At 37.3% G+C, this 21,550-nt stretch overlaps 1 long non-coding RNA gene across 1 annotated transcript; it reads left to right on the plus strand.

Moving 5' to 3' along the window:
* The first annotated feature begins 19,424 nt into the window (after positions 1 to 19,424).
* Positions 19,425 to 21,280, plus strand: LOC141630489 (uncharacterized). The gene is made up of 3 exons (XR_012537497.1): positions 19,425 to 19,488; positions 20,228 to 20,285; positions 20,896 to 21,280. It is a non-coding gene; the product is annotated as an uncharacterized LOC141630489 (long non-coding RNA).
* The last annotated feature ends 270 nt before the right edge of the window (positions 21,281 to 21,550 follow it).

Raw genomic sequence — 21,550 nt, forward strand, 5'->3', positions numbered from 1 at the left:
CCAACAAACCAAACATTAACATCATCACGTTCATATACACATGTACCACTACCATACTTCATGCTCAAGATCGTATTAAATAGGTAACATGCTCAACATACTTCATGCTTAAGATCTATCATATACGAATTCACAATCCACCTTTCATATACTACCATGTTCTATCACTTTCACCATTTCATCCAACCATTTCACAAAATTCAAGTTACAAGTACTACACATACATGACTCGACATACAACAGTTTCCAAGACTCCCTCATACCAATGTACCTTACCAAGGGCTACCCTAGCATGAAAGGTTGTTACCATCTCGGTTTCCCGAGGTTAATATATTAAAGTTACAAATTCCAAACAACATTTATTAAAGCATAAGAGTTAGCGATTACATTATCTCTGACCAACTCAAAATAAAAGTATAAGGATCTCAATACAACTAAAATCAAAGACAGCTAAACTCGTAACAGCGGAAGCTAGACTCGAAGTGATGACTCCCCATGACTGTCCCATAGCTAAACATCTGCATCACCTGTCACAATCTGCTCACCATCCTCGAATGGATCACCACGGGTTTTATAAAACAACAACGGGGTCAGTTACTGAATAATCAAAGTAAGACAAGTATAAAAGATAACCAGCTGCTCAACATCCACCTCCGCCTCCCGATCACGCACAATCACTAACTACACACCAAGGTGTGTAGCCCTGCCAGATTACCCATCGCAACAGGTAATACTCGCCGCCAGTGGGGGACTGCAGCCAATCCCCACCTAAGCCCCGCTCATCAACGAGCGATAACCCTGTCCATTAATGTGCACATCCCCTCCCGTGGCGGGTTCCACGGAGGGCGAAACTAGGGCGTGAAGCTACTCCCGCAAGTGACTCCACTCAGCCGAGGACGCACCTCGCGAACCATCATCATCATCAATCATCACAACCCAACACCAACTCCAATACTCTAACAACAACAGATAATCACAACAATAATTACCACAATCGCAATACAACTTAAATCAATTAAACAGGAACTAAGTAGGGAAACCCTACCTTTTCGCAATCCGCTACGCTGCAATCAATCATACAAATGCATAACAAATACCACGTCGTCACCTACAACAATGATAATCAACAATCAATACACATATAATGACAAAACCCTGAACCCCCAAATTAACCCAAACAATAATTAGGGCCAAACCCTAAAAGACAACCTATTTGCAGATTACAACGAACTAGAGACTTACCAAATAAATCGAGACAAGAGACGGAAGTGTAGACTTGCGACCGATCAATTAGCCTTGAGAATGATTAGGGTGATTAGATAGAGATGTGAGCGTCGTTTAGTTTTGGTAAAAATGATTTAGAAACCGTAAAAGCATAATTTATAATAATCTCTAATCACCTTAACCAAATCGCGGTATTAAACCCATCAGACCGGATACTCGGTCGAGTATAGAGTACACTTGGCCGAGTACCCTCTACTTGGTCGAGTATTCCACATACTCAGCCGAGTGTTCCTGGGCAGTAGCCAAAACCAGGATACACGACACTTCTTACTCGACCGAATAGGCCATACTCGGCCGAGTACCAGCTTAGGAAAACCGTAGTATTACAACAATGATTTTTGAATTGGTTCGGCCAATGCTCTAAGGGCATACATCCAATCTTGTTTTCATTGATTAGTTAAGTGTTGTACTCCAACTACTTAAAACCCTTACAATAAAAAGGAGTAACAACCTACTTTGGTTGCGACAAGAGTTCAAATACTACTCCGTCGCCTAAGAACTGATCGACACTCTAACTTAGAACAGTTACAAGATAAAGTTTTCTCAAACTGATTATTGAAAAGAATTGAGAAGGACAACTTATTGATCAACGATTCTTGGTAAGAGACCTCAATACTTAAAGAAACAGTAGTGAAGACTGTGACACTTGAAGACTTAGAGAAGATTTTTGTAAATGAAAGAAATGCTTTGAGTTCTTAAAATCAATTTTGAAAAAACACTTTGAAATTCTCAGAAAAAGTATTAGGGAATGAAGGAAGGGAGTGCTCCTTTTATAGAGAAGAAAACTAGGGTTTTGAAGGTCAAACCTTTTAGTAGAAAACAAATATTTTGACCTTTTCAAGTTTATATATAAAGGAGCATTATTCCAAAGGTGAAAGAAGAAAAGAGGCTTTGTAGTCATCCAAAAAGGTCTTTGTAAATAGATCACAAAGCAAAGTTGACAATCAAATGAAGACACTTTAGAAAATCAATTTTGGAATGAAACAAGGTTTACTTTCCAAAAGCCATGTTAAAAGGATTTGCCAATTTGAGTAAATCCCTTTTAAAAGATGTCATTGAGATATTCTTTTCTTCATAAAAAACCTTTCATTATAATCAAAATATCAGAAATGTAAACTTCTAAAATAGAAGTCAGTATTTGAAAGCTTAAGTATTTTTGAACCCGGTTTGTAAATATCATCGACGTTTTAGTAACTATCGTCGACGTTTTTAGTAAAAAAGACAAGCCTACCCCTATTATCTCTCTAATTCAAAAAAACACCTCTACCACCACCTTCCCTACTTGGCTGCCACCACCATTGCCATCACTCCATCGCCAACAACACCACTACCATCAAATGTCATCCAACACCGTCTTAGGTTAGTGGTTTTTTTTTTGTTAAATTAGTATAGTAATTGAAGTTAAACTTTGAAATAGATTGTTTATAATTGTATTTTTCCTTTATTGTTGTTGTTAATCAATTGTATGACTCGAATTTGGTTATTTAATTTAATTGATGTATTTCGTTTTCGATTGAGTTTGTCGAAGGATTGGTTTGTTGGCTGGCCATGGAGCAACGTTGGGACTCAACGTGGATGTCATGGGGAAACGTTGAAAATCAACGTGGCTGTCATGGGCTAACGTCGGAATTCAATGTGTAACCATGGTGAAACGTTGAGTTTCAACGTTTGTGCCATGGTGAACGTTTTAAATTTGTGCCATGGTGAACGTTTTAAAGAAAAAAAAACGTTAGATGTTGTCGTTAATAAGTCCATGGAGTAACGTTGGGATTCAACATTCGTCCATGATCGAACGTTGAGTCTTCACGTTTGGTCCATTGTCGATCATTGAATCTCAACATTTAGTCCATCACTAGTTCATTTTTTTAAACCGTGTTTATTACGTTTATTTTCCGATTTTTTTAAATTATCTAAGTTTTCTAGTTGATGTGCGTTAATTTCTAACATTTTTTATTGGTTTAATGCAGATGGGAGATCGAAATACAGTTGGTTTTAGTAGAATTTGAGAGAAAATTGTTTAGAGAGAGAAATGAGTGTAAATGAGCAAAGGCCATTATCGTCTTTTGGAATGAAAACGTTGGCAATAGTTACTAAAACGTCGACAATGAAAATCAACCCTATTTTGAAGGCAAAGACTCTTATTTCTTCAAGTGACATGAATTTGAGCAACAGTCATGCTTACTATTACCCAGATAAGTAGACCTTACTGTTGCACCAATAAGCAGATTGTTGCTTATGGCCGTTGCTTAGTACCATACTCCATCACCCTTACATTAGTGAATTTATTACACACAAGTGTTAGACCACACTTGGTTGATGATGCCAAGTTTCATTATCGTTTAATGGTTTGCTTCTTAGTTATTGTTAATAGCATTTGAAGTTTAAAATTATTTATCAAGATGGTGCAAGAATGATCAAGACGAAGAATATCCCTAGCCTAAGTCAAATGTTGTAAACGAGGTCGTGTAACATACTCAACTTGTCAAGTGACGCCAGAACCATGCAACGGTCAAATGCACTGTTGCTTCTGATACAACGGTGGAGATAATTTTTCAAAGAAAATTTTCAAGCTTACAAATGTTTACAATTTTCATTTCAGAAATCTTTTAAGCAAAATTGTGAGAAGAATATACTTTATCATATGAAAATATCTAAGCTTTTTTGGACTCAAAGAAAGTACACATACTTTTCCTTAAAGAAGGGAACCTTGTCTTCCTTAACTTAAGGAACTATGTGTTTTACTTTATTATCAAATCTTTTGAGAGTTACTAAAATCTTTTCATTGAGCCTTGTGTAGATGCAAATCTGTTACACTACTTTAAAATCATTTTAAAATAATGAAAAGTTTTCATCATTTCCAAAGCTTAGATTTTTATAATAATTTCTCTACACTTAGGGTGTGTGTTCTTTGCCTATATAAGGAGCTCTTTACCTCATTCAAAACTTAAGACTTTTAAGAGCATTTTATGGATAATCTTTGCAAAGCATTTCAGAGTCAAAAACTTCTGTTTTTCTTTAAGTATTTGCAAAAACGTTTTTTAAGTCTTAAAGTCTTCAATTGTTTTCAAAAGTGCTGAAATGTCTCCATGTATCAGTCTGTTGCACTGTTACATAAAGAGTATGTTCCATGATTCTCGTGTTTAGGTCTTAATTGTAATCTTCATGTTCTTAAGTGAAACACTGAGATTCTGACTCTGTAAACCGTTGAGATAGAACTTAATTCTTGAAGCGGAGTAACTTTGAGCAAGGGAAAGTCTTGAAGCGGAGTAGCATCAAGCAATTGCATCTGGAGTAGGTTGGCGAGTTATTTTCATTGTAATGGTTTAGTTAAGTTTGAGTAAATTTCTAAACAAGCAATAAAATAACGGTTGGATGTACGCTCCGGAGTAGGAGCTGAACCAATTTTTTAAACATCGTCTTGTCTGTTTATTTACTTTTACGTTCTCCCGTGAACTTACAATTCATTAAGTTTCTCAAGTTTGTACTTAATAGATCTTACTTGTGTTAATCGTTTTCAACTCTTCAACAAGTCTGCATAACTTTCATCAACACTTTTTAATCGTGAAGATGGATCAATCAATATCAATATATATACTTAAAAGAGGAACTTTTTAAGCGATTTCATTGGCTATTACTTTAGAGCGATTTCATTGGCTATTATTTTTATTGAATAAATTATGTGTATAAATAAATAGATAAAATAATTATTGTTAAGTCTCCTACTCCAAAATAATAATCAATAGAACTATATTACGTTTTTTTAATTATAATGGCTAATAGAAAAGTTATCTATTTTATTCAAGTGAATAAAAAAATATAGGACGGAGTCTTTTAATCAATGCCTACTTTTAGTTTATTCCAATATAAGATAATTGCAAAATCTACTCCATGTATGTATAAATACTCATAACTTGGCGTTCACGAACGCGAGATGTCGCGTGCGCCAGAAGAGGAGAGAGATTGGGAGGGGAAGCCTTGGAAGGAATCCCACACGTCGAGAGAGAATGGGTCGAAGAAGTTGTTGTTTCGGCGGTTTCCGAAGAAGCTTGGAATTAGCGACATAATTGGCAGTTAATTTAGGCGATTAGGTTGTTTTTGATTGATCAAGAGAGCTTTTGAAGGTAATTCGATGAAAGTTGCTGTGATTGCTTGTGATTTGAAATAAGGGAATCAGCAAGGAGGAGGTATTTATAGACAAGATACAAAATAATCCAAGAGTTCTATCTAGATAATGTTAGAATGTTCGGAGTTATTTTTATCTCTAACTTTCTAGACGCTTCTCAAAACTCCAACGCCAACCGACACTTCAACCGATCAACACTGGTATCCTTTCCTTTGTTCGAATGGCCAAATTCTCAATTCGGATAGGACTATTCCAGGCATCGACTTGAATAATCAGATTTGTACTTGGCCCAATACTCGAACTCAAGAGTTGACCCGACCCGAATATTTATTGTTGCAAACTGATTAATACTCCGTAATATTCAAGAATAACTCGATAACAGTTCACCGAAATAACCTGACCCCGAAATAACCCGGTCCAACCCAAAGTAAGCAAATCCAAAATTGACCGACCAGAACTGACTGAACCCGAACATGACTCAATTAACCCTTTTGACAGGTATATTCATTTCCCTCTAAAACTAAGACGATAAAATGCCACAGAAAATATGCCGCCATTTTACTTTAAAATGAAAAATATTTCACGATAAAATATTAGCATCAGTTAATTGTTAAAAAGTGACAATTTAGTTATACTCTCTCTCATCTAAAGGTAACACTTGCTTTTGAGTGATATTCAAGGGATGTAACAAAGAGACCCGGGGGTGTCTGAAGGGACCCTTTTCGATGCCTAAGTTAGGGTAAGATTATTGGTGGGTCTTGAGACAATAAGTCTTAGAGCATGCACATCCAAGAGGAGAACACCATTCTCTTATTTTTTTCACTCTCCATCCCAAATTTTGACACATCATAATATCTTTCATCTCACTCATTTTCTCTTTTCTTCATCCTCTTTTTAAAACTCTTCTCATATTTTTTCCACATCAAAGAGTATCCTCATATTCCAAATATAAAGTTAAAGAAACCCAACATAAAAATGGAATTTTTTTTTTAAAAGATAATGCTTAAAACGTAAGAATTTTAAAAAATAGAGCTAAGTTAAAACTTATTACCCAAAATAAGTTCACGTAAATTCGAGATATTTGAAAATTTTCTTCGAAGCAAGTCGCTCACTCCTTCGCTCATCCCACCTTAACCACCAGGTCGTTATAAGTTTTGCGATATAATCACGTGACGAGTGATGATGGCCAGATTGAGCTCTTTAGCTAAGTTACCACTACTACAGATACAGGCTATAACAACGGTTAAAAACCGTTGTTATATAAAAAAGCGGACGTTGTTAAAGCGTCCGTTGTAAAAGGTTTTAACAACGGTTGGTTTTCTTAAGGCAACCGTTGTTAAAAATATTAACAACGGTTTTAAGTATAAAAACCCGTTGTGGAAAGTGTGACTCAATTTTGGGGGGAAAGTTATAACAACGGGTTGTAATATACAAAACCGTTGTTATAACTAAAGACAACGGGTTGTTTGTAAATAACCGTTGTTGTTTGTTCTTAAAAAATAAAAAAAAATTAAATTAAATATTACTAGATGCATGTATAATTACGGCCCGTTAGAATTCCGATGCATGCAGAATATCCCTTAAATTAATTACCAACGGTTTTGAAAAAACTTATAAATGTGATTAGCTATAAATATTAAAGCATCCTTTAGTATCTAACATTCATTAATTGAAACAACATGGCAATGAATCCTAATTTTATCAACAACGAAGAATGGCTTACACAAACGATTGAAGATGATGGGAAGGTTCTCGCCAAGCTTCCTCCGATCAACACCCATTAATCAAAGCATCCCTTGAACATCAACGGAATTATTGGATTAAGAGGCGTGAAGCAATCCGGCTTGTCAACAAAGCCTCATCATCATCATCATCTTCATACCCTCGTCGGCTCATGTTACTCGCAACTTGGTCACAACCCGAGAGATATGTTGAGTTGTACTCTTCCAACCTTATCTCCACATGCAAGTCGTGTCCTTGCATATATTCAATCTGTATTGCAAAATATGAAGCCAATGACCCTAAGTTAGCGGTATACCGAGTGGAGTGATTGGTGGCGGGTTGAGAAGCGCTTTTTACGCTTAACCGGGGTTGTTCCGGCTTATTATACATCTTTTGATTTCTGATAATTGCTGTAATGTATTTGGTTTAAAATTAAATGAAATGATCATTTTGAAAGTGTTGAGTTATGCTTGTTTGAGTTGCTTCCATTTTTTCAACTCCATAGATCAGTCATCATCAAGATCCAGATTATTACGCCATTCTTGTCCAATAAGATTTGAAGCAACATTGAGAGATATGATGATGCTGATTATGGCACAACTTCCTAACATATATATTAATTAAAAAACAACTCAACCCACACATTGCTTAGTATAAATACATTGCATTATCTCAACTAACATGCATTTCCATTATCTCAATATATTCTCCAAACCCTAACTGCTAAAACAAACTCCAAATAAATTAACCCTCTCCTTAATCTTTCAAAACAAACTCCAAACTCCAACAAAATGAATGATATCATCCTTAAGACTCTTACTATGCTCGATCCGTCTCAAGGACGCCAAAGAAGATGGAAATGAAATAATTAGCAGATCTTTGAACGGAACCTAATGGTCGATAAAAACACATACATGGAAATGAAATAATTAGAAAAATAAAATAATGACGATGAAACAAACCTGATAATTACAGAACGTACGTAAGGAGACGATGAAATCAACAAAGGACGGCGAGAAGATAAAGCGACGATGAGAAAGAGAGAAAGAGACGATGAGAAAGTGTGTGTTTTGTGTTTGTGTTTGGTCTTCTTTGGGTTTGTGTTTGTGTATTAAGGTTTGTGTTTTGTGGATGCAGCAGACTTGTGTTTGTGTGGTTTAGAGTATGGAAGGTATTGACAACGGTTATTAAACAATAATCGTTGTGAAATATGTTTTAACAACGGTTGTAAAAAACACCCGTTGTTAAATAAGTTTTAACAACGGGTTTCAAAAATAACCGTTGTGATTACTTTTCACTAACTTTGCGCCAATTTTGCGCCAAATTATTAACAACGGTTGTTCATGTGTGACCCGTTGTTAAAACGAATAACAACGGTTTTTATAACCATACCCGTTGTAATTGATTTTAGTAAAATTCGCGCCATACATTCTACAACGTCTATTGTGATTTTCGTGAATAATCGTTGTTAAAGGGGCGTTGTAGTTGCCTGGATTTGTAGTAGTGTACGGCCACCACTTTAACAAGCATCCTAATCGACTCGCTCATCTAAGGTCATAATGATCACATCCGATATTATCTTATTATTCTTATTTAAAAATAAAATATAAAATGCATGAAACAAAATTGTAATAGACACGAGTGTTAAAAAAAATCCGTAATACTCCTATTTAACATCTAATTTGTTATCATTAATTAATAATTATAAAATAGGTATTTTAACTTTTTAATAAATTTTGTGTCTATACTCTACTCCCTCCATTCAACTCCACTTTACATGTTTGTTTTATCACGTTTGCCAACGCGACTTTTACGCGGTAAATATTTTTAGTTACGTATTTGTAAAAATTATAAAAGTTAGATATTTTTAATGTACTCTTAAAGACGAATCAAATAAGATCTCACATGAATATTGTAACATTCCGTTTGATGTCTATGAGTGTCTTGATTTTGGTTTTGATAGTGGATGATACTATGGAGCTAGCAGCGTTAGAGGATGGTAGTTGGTTATGTATGGAGTTGGTGTCGTGAGAGATATATATGTAGTTGATACGATATCGTGAGACATGTTGTGGAGGTAGGCGTGGTTAGTGGAGTGGGTGTTAAGAGTTCATGTTTTATGTTTGGTCGAGTTCTTGAGTTCTTAGTTATGTTGTTGTGTCTTGGTCGAGTTAGCATGGTTGTTTCATGTATGGGTTGAACTTCGGGGACGAAGTTCTTTTTAAGGAGGGAAGACTGTAATACTCCGTATTTATAAGTCTTGGGGTACTCTATCGAGTAGGCCTTACTCTGTCGAGTAAGGGTAAGTTACGAAATAAAATAGTTTCTGACCTGTTGGGTACTCGATCGAGTACCTGGGGTACTCGATCGAGTACCTTGGGTACTCGATCGAGTGTCCGGTTTTACGGGGAGTTTTCTCGGGTTTTGTTAATTATGCGATTAAGGTATTTAAGCTTCGTCGTCATTATTCTAAATCACTTTTACAAAACCTAAATTCCTGTTTAAGAGAGAAAGCAAACAAGTTCATCTTCCTAATCGCATTCTTAGCAATTCCCGAAGTTCAGACGGTCAGTTCTTGTCGTTGATTATACCGTTGGGTTCCTTGCGTCGAGGGTAAGACCTATGTACCCTTTTTATTGTATTTCCTTTGATTTGGTTAAACCCTAATTTAGAGATTGGGGGTTTTATGTGTAGTATGTGATTTGGTAGCCTCTATGTGTTGTATGATAGGAGGAGGGTTCATAGAAGAGGCTTTTGATTCAAAGAGAGAGACCGTCGATTGTGTGCATACCAGGTAGGATTTCCTACTCAGTATTAGTCCCATAATGGGATATTGGTTGATGTATTATATTTGGTTGTTTGATATAATAATAGTATTGTGATTGTGGTTGTGATCGTTGTTGATGGTTCTCGAGATGCGTTCTCGGCTGAGTGGGGTCACTTGCGGGAGTGGCTTCACGCCCTAGTTTCGCCTTCTGTGGAACCCGCCACAGAAGGGATGTGCACATTAATGGACGGGGTTATCGCTCACTATGTGGAGCGGGGATTTGGTGGGTACGGCTGCGGTCCCCCACTCGCGTAGTCGTCCAAAGGGGACGATCGGTGATTGAGATTGTTGGGATTGGTGTGATTGTGTGTGTGTGTGATGGTTAAGTCGTCTCTGTTTATCTTATTGTTGATATATTGAGTTGTGTGATTAGTACGACCCGGTTGTTGTTTTGTAAACTGCGGTGATCCATTCGGAGATGGTGAGCAAGATGTGAGCAGTTTTGAGTTGAGTCTTGGGATAGTGGGATGTGCCACCGTCCTCGACGATAGAAGTCTTCCGCTGTAGTCTTTTAGTTTTATGACATTTCAATGTTTCAGTAGACAGTTGGTTTTAAGAACTTGTACCCGTATTTTGGGATTTGGTTTCAGTTGTACTTTTCATTAAAGTTATATCATTTAAGTTGTTTCGTTATTGTCTTATGAATATCATGCCTCGGGTAACCGAGATGGTAGCACTTCCATGCCTTAAGTGGTCCTGGTAAGGCACTTGGAGTATGGAGGTGTTACAAATGGTATCAGAGCGACGATCCTGAAACCTGTAACCAATGAACCTAATGAACATAGGGAGTCAATTTAAATGAACCCGGGGTAAAGGTTGTAGGAGCTAATGCAAAGGCTTGGGAGACGTCCTGAAGTCGCGAACTCGCCCTACAATTTTGAACCGGTCACATGGGGAGTGTATGGCAAGTCGTATGCGTTGTTTGTTAGCTTGTGTGTGGATGTGATGAAGTATGTGTAATTGTTGGATGTTTGGAGTAGAAAGTTGAGAATATGAAAGAAAGATTGATGAGGCATATAGAACCGTTGTTGGAATGAAAAGCATGATGGATGATTCATACTGTGACATAATAATAACATGTGAATAGAAATGTTGTGTTGTATACGTATATTTTGTTTGCATAGAGTTGTATGATAAGTTTATGTACTTGTCCACGATTGTTCATATGTATATGTTGTAAGAAGTGTGTAGCTGTAATGGATGAATTGGTTGGAAGAGATTAAGTAAGTAATTGCATAAGAATATGAAATTCATGTGTGGAGCATGTTTATGTGGGTAATGGATTGTATAATGTTGCAATGTTAGTAACATGTGAATAGGGGATTTCATGTCGTATATTATGTTATTGTGTACGTAAAGTTATAAAATAAAAGCATGTGGGTAAATCGTGATTGACGAGTTAAATAATCTATGTGTATGATGAATGTTATTGTTTGACTTTTAAAAATAGTAACATATGATTAGGAATACTGGTGTTATGAGTTTTGGATTGGTTTTGTTTGCTTGGTTGTTGTTTAAGTTGTTTGGAAGTAAAAATCAAATAGTTATGTCGTCTGATTACAGCAAAGTTGTCTTTAAACTGTTATAACTTGAGATTCATAAATGATTTTAATGTGATTCCAATTGGAGGTGATAGCTTGTCCTTTTACGATTCTAACGATAGGTCACACGCCCAAAACGACCAAGAAATGAGTGAGTTATGACTGTTTTACGAAAACTGGACAGTGCCGAGAAATGCGTAGGTACTCGATCGAGTAGCCTTGGTACTCGATCGAGTAGGGTGGAACTCGATCGAGTACGTCAGTTACTCGATCGAGTGGCCCTGGTAATTTGTTTTACGTGCTTCTGATCTTCACTTACTCGATCGAGTAAGTCACTTACTCGATCGAGTGGCCGGTACTCGATCTAGTGACCCCTGTTTTGGGTCATATGCTTATCTTTTGACATTCGTTGCATATTATGTTTAATTCAAAGTTGTTATTTTACTTCTTTATGCATTGTTTTACATGTAAGTTGGTCTTGATACGTAAGTTACCCAATCTTATGGGGTGGTGAGTGGCACCTTATGGTGAGTATGAGTTTGGTGGGAGGAGATTAGCTATATGTGGTTGTGCTGAGAAGTGGAAAAAGAAAAAGAATATTGATGAGCTGATTGAGGCATGGTGCAAGTTTTGGTGAGACGTGGTGAGTGATTTATTCGCGAAATTGAGTGATGTAAAACTAAGTGAAAGTGGGTAAGGGATGATGTGGGTCTAAGGAACGTGAGAATGAAAAGATTGAAAGGAAGGTTTGGATAGTGGCAACTTGAGATGTGTAAAGAATTATGGAGTGAGATGGTTAGGAGTCGTGTGGGTCAAGAATATATGTAGTGAAAGTTCGTTTTAAAGAGGTTGAGAAGAGTGGTATATAGTGAACTTTATGGAGACATGTTGCGAGGTGGATTTGTAGACAGTGAGTGAGTTTGGGAGATTTGGTTTATTAAAAGGTGAAACTACGTGTGATTTCTTTGGGCATTTAACGGCATGAAATGAAGTTGTTTAAACAGTGAACGTTGATTTTATGGATAGGTTAGTAACAAGTGTGAGCGATAGCATAATAAGAGAAGATCCTTGGTAAGAAAGAGTGAGATGATATCGACATGAAATAATGGGATTTGAGCTTTGGCGGAATGAGAAGGTAACCGGAGCACTAAAGAATTAGATAGAAGTAATAAGGAGTTGAGCTATTAAATGGTATTGTTGAATGTGAAGAGAAAAGAAGAGTAAAAAGTAAGCTAAGGAAAATTTTCACCGGAGTTATGTGATATAAAGGTAAGGAATCATCGAAATGTGTGATATTATCATAAGGATGTTAGTTAATGGTTATATGGGAGCTTCAGGACAACATGATTAATAATGAGTTTCGGGGAATTAAGGGAGTAAGAGTTGGTGGAGTATTTACACGATATGAGATTTTTGGTGGAAAGTTAGATGACGATACATTTAAGATAGTATTGGGAATAATGTTGAGGTAATTTTGTTGATGGGTTTGATGTTCTTTATTTAGGGATGTTAACCAAAGATAGGAGAAAAATCGTGATGTTTAGAGATGAGTGTAAGAGGTTTGATGCCTGGACAGTGGTAGTGTTATGGTTTGTGACTAGTGGTTAAGGGTGACGGTATATTAGAAAAGCAGCAAATCTAAAGAGGTTGATTTTGTAGGGACCAGATTGATAAGTATGGTTATGAAAGAGTATAAGATGTGGTTATATGAGGCGGTTGTTAGTAGTTGAGTATTAATGGAGTGGCTACTTTTGGCAGAGGGTGATGGATATGCAAATGGGAGAATATGTTCCGAGGTGTATACGAGTTAAGCTCGGGTGAGAGGTAACTTTTATCAGCTGGTAACTTACGTGATAAGGATTAACTGGTTGGATGTGATTACGGGTCTGTGATATATAAATGTTTGTGTGAGGTTTTGACCTCACAAGACGTGGTATGGTGTGATTATCATAAAGTTGTTATTTGAATGTTCTGTAATGCATGTTGAGTACGTTAATCTAATTGAATGATATTCAAAAAGGTAATAATTTGAGTGATCTGGCATGACTGGCTATACTTGTATGTATTCATGATACATGTCAATCTGTGATATGGTAAGGGGATGATATTCACGAGGTTATTATATGTTTAATTCATAAAATATGTTGTGTTATGATTTGGTAAAGTGGATTTGAGTAAGTTTTTCTTGTCTGATAAGTTATTCTGAGTCAGTATTTATGGGAGTTCTATGCAGTTGTGATGACTATCGATGTGGTTGTGGTGCCTCGGGTGGTGATCCGGGCACGATATTTAGTGTTGTGATGCGGGTATTTTCGCACTGCGGTGTGGCTGATGGTGGCGGTGTTGTGATGTCGTCACCGGTTGTGGTGGAGTAGGCGGGATGATTATGGTTCGGGTTTCGAAAGTACATACCAGTCATACATAGATTGTTGTTTTGTTTGATGTTGCTTCCTGTGAGTTTCAGTTTGTACAGATAGACAGTTGTTTTGTTATTGATGTTTCTTACCAGTTAAATTTTGGAATGAGGGTAGAGTATGATATGAAAGAGAGTTGTACATGTTTTCGTTATTGTCATGGTATAGTGACATTCTTGTGACGGACACGATTGTGAGAAGTTATTCTGATAATTTTAATCTTGTTTTAAGATGAGGCATCGGTAGTCATAGTCATGGCAAGTGATTCGTAGAACATGTGTGGTAATGATCGATATATGCGGGTAGTTCATAATCCTTTGTTGAGACAAATGAGTGTAGGGTGTTGAATAATAATTGTCGTGTTAAGCTATGTATGAGTCTTGCGGTAATGAAAGAAAAGAACTTGAGGATCTAGTGTGAGTGGACGTAACAAGTGTGGATCGTGAGTTATGCTTTTGGCGATAAGCGTTTTATATAGTTTATATAGAGAGGTGTGTCATGTTGCGGTGATAGGGAACAAGTGAAGTTTTGAGTTAAGCTAAGGATTTTGTGGTATAGGTTAGGTGGTGTGACGAGTGAAGTGAAGTATGAGAGTTGTTTAAGTAAGAGAGCCTTGGATATGTGCATGGCAAGTGTTTAGATTATAGGTGGGTATCTTTGACATGCGGTGGTGATGAGGATAATGAAAAGATATATCTAGGATTTAGTATTAGCGAGTTACGAGGACGTAACATTTATCTTAAGAGGAGTATGATGCGATAAAAGAGATTTTGATGGGTGTGCATATGGTAATATATTTGGAAGTTTGAGCCTTGATGTCGAATAAAAGGTTGATTCGTGTTGTGATTAATTTTGTTAAAGGTCATGACCGTGCTTGTAGTACTTTGATGTTTAGGAGTGTGAGAATATTTCACCAGTGTTGACAGTTGGACGATGATGTTTATGAGTGTTAGTAAACTTCGAGGACGAAGTTCCTTTTAAGGGTGGTAGAATGTAACATTCCGTTTGATGTCTATGAGTGTCTTGATTTTGGTTTTGATAGTGGATGATACTATGGAGCTAGCAGCGTTAGAGGATGGTAGTTGGTTATGTATGGAGTTGGTGTCGTGAGAGATATATATGTAGTTGATACGATATCGTGAGACATGTTGTGGAGATAGGCGTGGTTAGTGGAGTGGGTGTTAAGAGTTCATGTTTTATGGTTGGTCGAGTTCTTGAGTTCTTAGTTATGTTGTTGTGTCTTGGTCGAGTTAGCATGGTTGTTTCATGTATGGGTTGAACTTCGGGGACAAAGTTCTTTTTAAGGAGGAAAAACTGTAATACTCCGTATTTATAAGTCTCTGGGTACTCTATCGAGTAGGTCTTACTCTGTCGAGTAAGGGTGAGTTGCGTTTTAAAATAGTTGATATATTTAGTTGTGTGATTAGTACTGACCCCGGTTGTTGTTTTGTAAACCTGCGGTGATCCATTCGGGGATGGTGAGCAGTAATTGAGCAGGTTTGAGTTGAGTACTGGGATAGCTGGGATATGCCACCGTCTGACGATAGAAGTCTTCCGCTGTAGTCTTTTAGTTTTATGACATTTCAGTGTTTCAGTAGACAGTTGGTTTTAAGAACTTGTACCCGTATTTTGGGATTTGGTTTCAGTTGTACTTTTCACTAAAGTTATATCATTTAAGTTATTTCGTTATTGTCTTATGAATATCATGCCTCGGGTAACCGAGATGGTAGCACTTCCATGCCTTAAGTGGTCCTGGTAAGGCACTTGGAGTATGGGGGTGTTACAAATATATTTTAACTTATGTATCGAGAGAAAATTGAAGTTGAATGTCCACTTGTGAATAGTGTGCGAAATAGAAACTTGCAAAGTGGAGTTGAATGGAGGGAGTATTTAAATAGTGGTGAAAAAGAGAACTTTTACCAAAATACTCCGTACATAACAAGAATTAAGACTATAACATGATGGGATTGATGACAGTGATCATGTGGTTTATAACCCTTATCTTTACTTCCTATTTTAAAGCTTGCAATTTTTGTTAGTATTTTATTCCCTCAGTTAGAGAAGGTAATTACCAAATAATGAGGTGTCCTATCTCAAAGTTGATGGGGTCCTTGTCTTGACAAGAGTGATATTACTGCAGAATTTTGAAATGTTATGGGTGTCCTAGGACCTTATAGTGCTAGGCGTAGATCCGCGACTGTGTATGAAGTTTGATTTATTTTTTTAGTGTTTAAAAACTTAGTTTAGTTGACTAATGAGGCTCAAGAATCTTCTCGCGCTTAAGTTTTGATTTTTCTTTGTTGATAACGGCATGTATACTTTGAATCAAAATTTCATCTTAAAATGTTGTCCAAATCTTTTGAAATTTCATTTTAAACGAATGATTTCGTTTCTTGCATTCAAAACACAGTATAATTATTTTCTAGTGCTTAGTACTTGTTGATGTTGCAATGTGTTACACTAACTTAAAAATATTGCTTCTAAATCGCCTCAAGTTTTGATATGTGTGTTAGTTATACCGAAAGTGATCTAATTTCAATTTTCATACTCCATTCTTTGTTTAATTATGTCATAAAGATTCAAATGTTGTTTAATGATGTCAAGCATGGTCCAAAAAAAATTGAGAATCTTATCTTAGAGTTTTTCTTGATTTAATTGAGTGACAAAACTTCCATTTTGTTAAATAATGCTACATATATTGTCTTGAACCGAGAAAATTCCCTTGAAATTTGGCTCAATTTTTTTTATATATCCCATGGTGTATGTGATTAAATTTTAAATTGTGTACTTGGAAGATGGCTTCATTTTTTCGTAATGTTACAATATTTGTTAACAATGTATTATTTTGCTTATATATGGGTCTCAATGTTTGTTTACCACGGGAGTTTTATGGTTTGATGGGTAAAAGTGTGTAGACGCCCGTGGTTATGATGGAGAGGATGTGAAACGTGAGTGAGTCGACGAGCTTATGAGGGAAAAATAGGCAAGTGCTAATAATGTGTTATGAGTGGTGTTGCATCTTGAGAGTTATGAATATGAAACATGTGTTTTGTTGGGATTGATGTAAGTTTGTTCGTTTGAGGTAGATTTGGACCGTGTAATTAGGTAGGTGTATGATTCATGTTAGTATATTAGGAGTAGAAGAAATTAACTTTAGCTTGCGTAAGGTGTCTCGAATTGAGTAAGATAAGCATAAGAGGTAAATTGTCGATAATGAGTGTTGTGTAATCTAGGTTGAATATTTGTTAAGTGTTTGAACTTATGGATAGTGAACGAGGTTTGAGTTTCATGTTGAGGGATATTTTTATTGAGCATGACTTGGAAACTTTGGTTGATAGATAATTGAGATATATGATGGTGGATTTAGAATTACCAAGTTTGGTTTTCGCAGTCATGAGAATACGTGTGTGGCATGTAATGCTTGAGAATTCAATCATGTTGTTGAGGTAGTTGATCATTCATGTTATATAATGTAACCGTTTAATTTGATAGGTGTGTACAAGTATGAAAGTGGTTGTGTGGGAATTCGACCCTATGAGTTGTAGTGTAGATGTTGTAAAGTTGCCTCCCAATCGTCAGGTAAAGCGTCTGTGGTATAAATCGTGATCTTGTTGTTGTGTCCATTTGAGGGGTGATGTTGTTATTATTCCTTGAGAATAATGGGTGGTTAGGGCCGTGTCCATGAGATAGTGTAAGTGTTGTGGCTACCGATGTGACTATTGCGGTTGTTGGTGATGGTATGGTGATACCGTCACCGAGTATAGGGGGATGCAATGGTTGTGAAACGGATTTAAATGTTATGTTGTATCATGTTTTGTTTTAGTTGGGTTGTAATGATGGGCATAGGCCAAGAGTTTGTTTAAATTTGGTTATTTGATGATGTATTAGTCACCATCGGAGTCTACTAGCATTTGTGTGATGAGATAGGAAAGTTTGGAACCGAGTTGAGAATGAAACCTTCTGCCCAGGTGACACTCGAACGAGTACATCATTTACTCAACCGAGTGGTCGCCTACTTTCCCGAGTGGCCTCCTACACTCGACCGAGTGGCCTGCCTTGATCCTTGTTTTGTTGATATTTGACCAAATATTGAACGTGTACCCTTATTTCGCGGTTTATATTAGTTGACTTGTGTTTGGATGAGCATGTTGACCTTACATGGGCAATATTTTGTGAATTGTTTGCGTTTTATTACATGGTGTGGTATTTTACGAGTAAATGAAAATCGTTAATCCGACTTGAGTGGATTGATGACAGAAATGATGTGTTAAACTTGCTTGAGGTGTGTTAATCGATGTGATTTTATTTTATTGTGTAAAAGTAAGATGAAAAATGTTATTATGTGTCGCATAGTGGTCGTTTGCATGATTGTGATTGTGGTCTTCCGTATGAGCTGAAGTGTTGATGATAGATGGAAACGGATATGGAAACACATGTGTGATCATGTGGTGTATTTGACGCGGTACATGCGTGGCATGGTGTGTGGAATTGGAAGTGCTGTTCATGGTTAAGTCACATTAGGAGTAATTTTGGAATTGTTTAATTGTTGCATGGAGTCCGTATATTCATGATTGATGTGCATACATGTTAATGAATGAGATTTTACGTGATATAGATACGTAATAATAATCGAGTTATACCTCATGATAGATACATATACATATAATCAACATGAATTGGGTGTTGTTTATAGGACTTAGATTGGAACAGTGAGTTTGACGTGACACTCTACTTTTGGGAAGTTTGTAGATGGGGGATTATATCAATGGAATTATAACTACATGAGGTTTGATTAATGATTTGCAATGAGTGAGAGAGAGTGTTGAACTTGGATCATAGTCTTTTGTGGAATTTAGTAATGATCGTATGAGAGCACACTGTGAGGTTTGATAGTTGAATTTCGGGACGAAGTTCTGTTTTAAGGGGGTGAATGTAACAATTCGGAAATTAAAGAAAGAGGAACTATGGAATGTGAAAAAGCAATGAGAGTGGAACAAAGAACTTTGATGTGAGAATGATAATTAGAAAGAGCGTATACGGCTGATAAGCATGCGAGGCGAGAGAGAGTACATGGGAATCAGTGATGAGACTTGAGGAGACTTAGGAAAAGGGAGAGTGAGGCGAATTTCGGGGACGAAGTTCATTTTAAGGGGGGAAGACTGTAACACCCTGTATTTTATAATTATATACACACACACACACACACACACACACACACACACACACACACACACACACACACACACACACACACACACACACACACACACACACACACACACACACACACACACACACACACACACACACATACACACACATATATATTGTATATTTATACGAGTTATGAATGGGACAGAATAATAATGCTAATAATATTAATAAGTTGTGACGGTAATAATACGATACGCGTATACGTATACATATACTCCACCTCACCTTATATACTCTACCCTTATCTACCTATCACCTTATCCACCTAAAATCTCACAAAATCCACCAAAATAAGAGAGAAGAGAGAAGAGAGAAAAATGAAGAGAAAATGGAGATTTCGTCCCTCCGCCTCGGAATCGTAAGGTAATATCGTCTTACACTAATTTATATATAATTTAATTTATACCATCGACCCGCCTTGACCCTGACTCACCTCTGGGCGTACTTGACCACCTGTTTGACCGCCCAAAAACGAGTTGAGCAATAGATCTAGGGCACATTTTTGGGTTTGTGTGACTCGGTTTTAAGACGGGTTTTAACCCTTGTCTCGTGACTGACCGGGGCTCGCTAAGGGACGTTTGTGTCATAGGTAGTGAAGGGAGTGAAGTGGTGGTCGTGGGTGGCTGAGAGGGTGGCGGTAGGTGGCGTTAGAATGGGTTAATTAGGAGAACACGGGTTGGGTTGTGTTGATGTTGTCGTGGTTGTTGTTGCTATTGTGACCTGGTATTGTGGTGGTTGGTGGTATCTCGGTGGCGGCTTTGGATGGGTGTCGTGGCATGACCACAGTGGCGGTGGTGGCCTACAGTGGTTGCTGCAATGGTGACGAGTTAGTGGTGAGAGAGAGAGTGTCGTGTGGTGAGGTTAGTGGGTGTGTCATGTGTATGGTGGGTGTGAGGTGTGAGGTGTTGGCCGTGGACCACCATGGCCGGTGGTGGTGGTCCATAGTGGTAGCGGGGCGTGGTGGTTGTCGGGGCTAGTAGTGAGTACGGTTATGAGTTGGGTTTTTAAATAGCTTAACACGGGTTTTTATTTAATTAATTAATTACGTATTTAGTTTAATTAGATTAGTTAATTATTAATTATATTTAATTATTATATTTAGGTGACGGTTTTTGTGGAAGATTATTATTATTTGGATTTCTTACGGAGTATGCTAAAAGGTAGGTTTATCCTACTTAGTTTCGATATTGATATTGTGTTTATTTGCTAAACGAGTCATTTGTTATTAATTGCATTGAATGAGTCGGCAATTGGCATGTTATATGGTATCTTGCGTACTTGTGTTGTTTTGTATGTCGGAGGACATGTTTGGTTATTCGTTGTTGAGGACAAGTGAGGCGGTTGAGAAACCGTCTCACGCTCAGGTCGCCTCTTGGAGCTTCCCACTCCAAGAGGGATGTGCACATTATTGACTTGAGTTTGGAGGGACTCGTGTAGTTGAGACACGACGTCTGGCAGAGGATCCGGTTGATTTCCGGACCCGGTACGTCTGGGCATGTCCCGGTACCTATTTATGGTTGTCGGTATGTCTGGTCGTGTCCCGGTACCGTGGTGGTTGTGGGTACGTCTGGGAGTGTCTCGGTACCGGAGTGGTTGTTATTTGACAGCATTTTATTCATGTTATAGTCATGTTGAATACTCACACACTTTGAGTTGAGTCACACTTTATTTATTTATTGAAACTGACGTTTGTGTGTCTGTGTAATTTTCACCTATATCCGGGGTGGCGTGTGTTGATCTATATGATATTTCCGATCATATGGGGAGCAGGTTAAGTACAGGTTTTGCTTATTGACTTGATCGGGATTCCGGCCGCGCTACGGATTTTGGAGTCGAGTACATAGCCACTAGGTGGATGATTTAGTCATAGACGAGTTGTATTTCATTATTCATTTGTTTACACTTATGTAATCACCAAACTTGCTATTTATTTAAAGAGGTTTCTTAATTGTAATTTCGATTTTACTGTCTCGGGAAACCGACACGGTAACATTCCATAATTACCTTGGCCGGGTAAGAAGGAGGTGTAACAGGGGGTCTTTTGCTTAGATGGCAGAATGATGTATCGCTTTTACCTATAGAACTCGATCATCATTTCATCCTTTGTAAATTATCTGGTTTTCATCCTTCTAATGAATGTTTTATTATCTTTGTATATGGTGAACTTTTTGTCTCATCCCGCAACTCACTTTGGGAACGGTCTCTGACCTTTGTAAATTATACTCTCCGGTTGCATTAATTGGTGACGTTAATCAAGTTGAGTTTCATTCCGACAAACGTGGTGGTTCTGATGTAATTCGGGGCCAATTTGATTTTATTAACTGAAGGCTAGATAATGCTCTTTTGGACATTCCCTTCTTTGGCCTTATTTTACATGGATGAATTGTTGACAAGATAATTCACGCATCCTTGAACGATTAGATAA

This window comes from Silene latifolia, chromosome 2 (genome assembly GCF_048544455.1).
Source record: "Silene latifolia isolate original U9 population chromosome 2, ASM4854445v1, whole genome shotgun sequence".
Classification (NCBI taxonomy): domain Eukaryota; kingdom Viridiplantae; phylum Streptophyta; class Magnoliopsida; order Caryophyllales; family Caryophyllaceae; genus Silene; species Silene latifolia.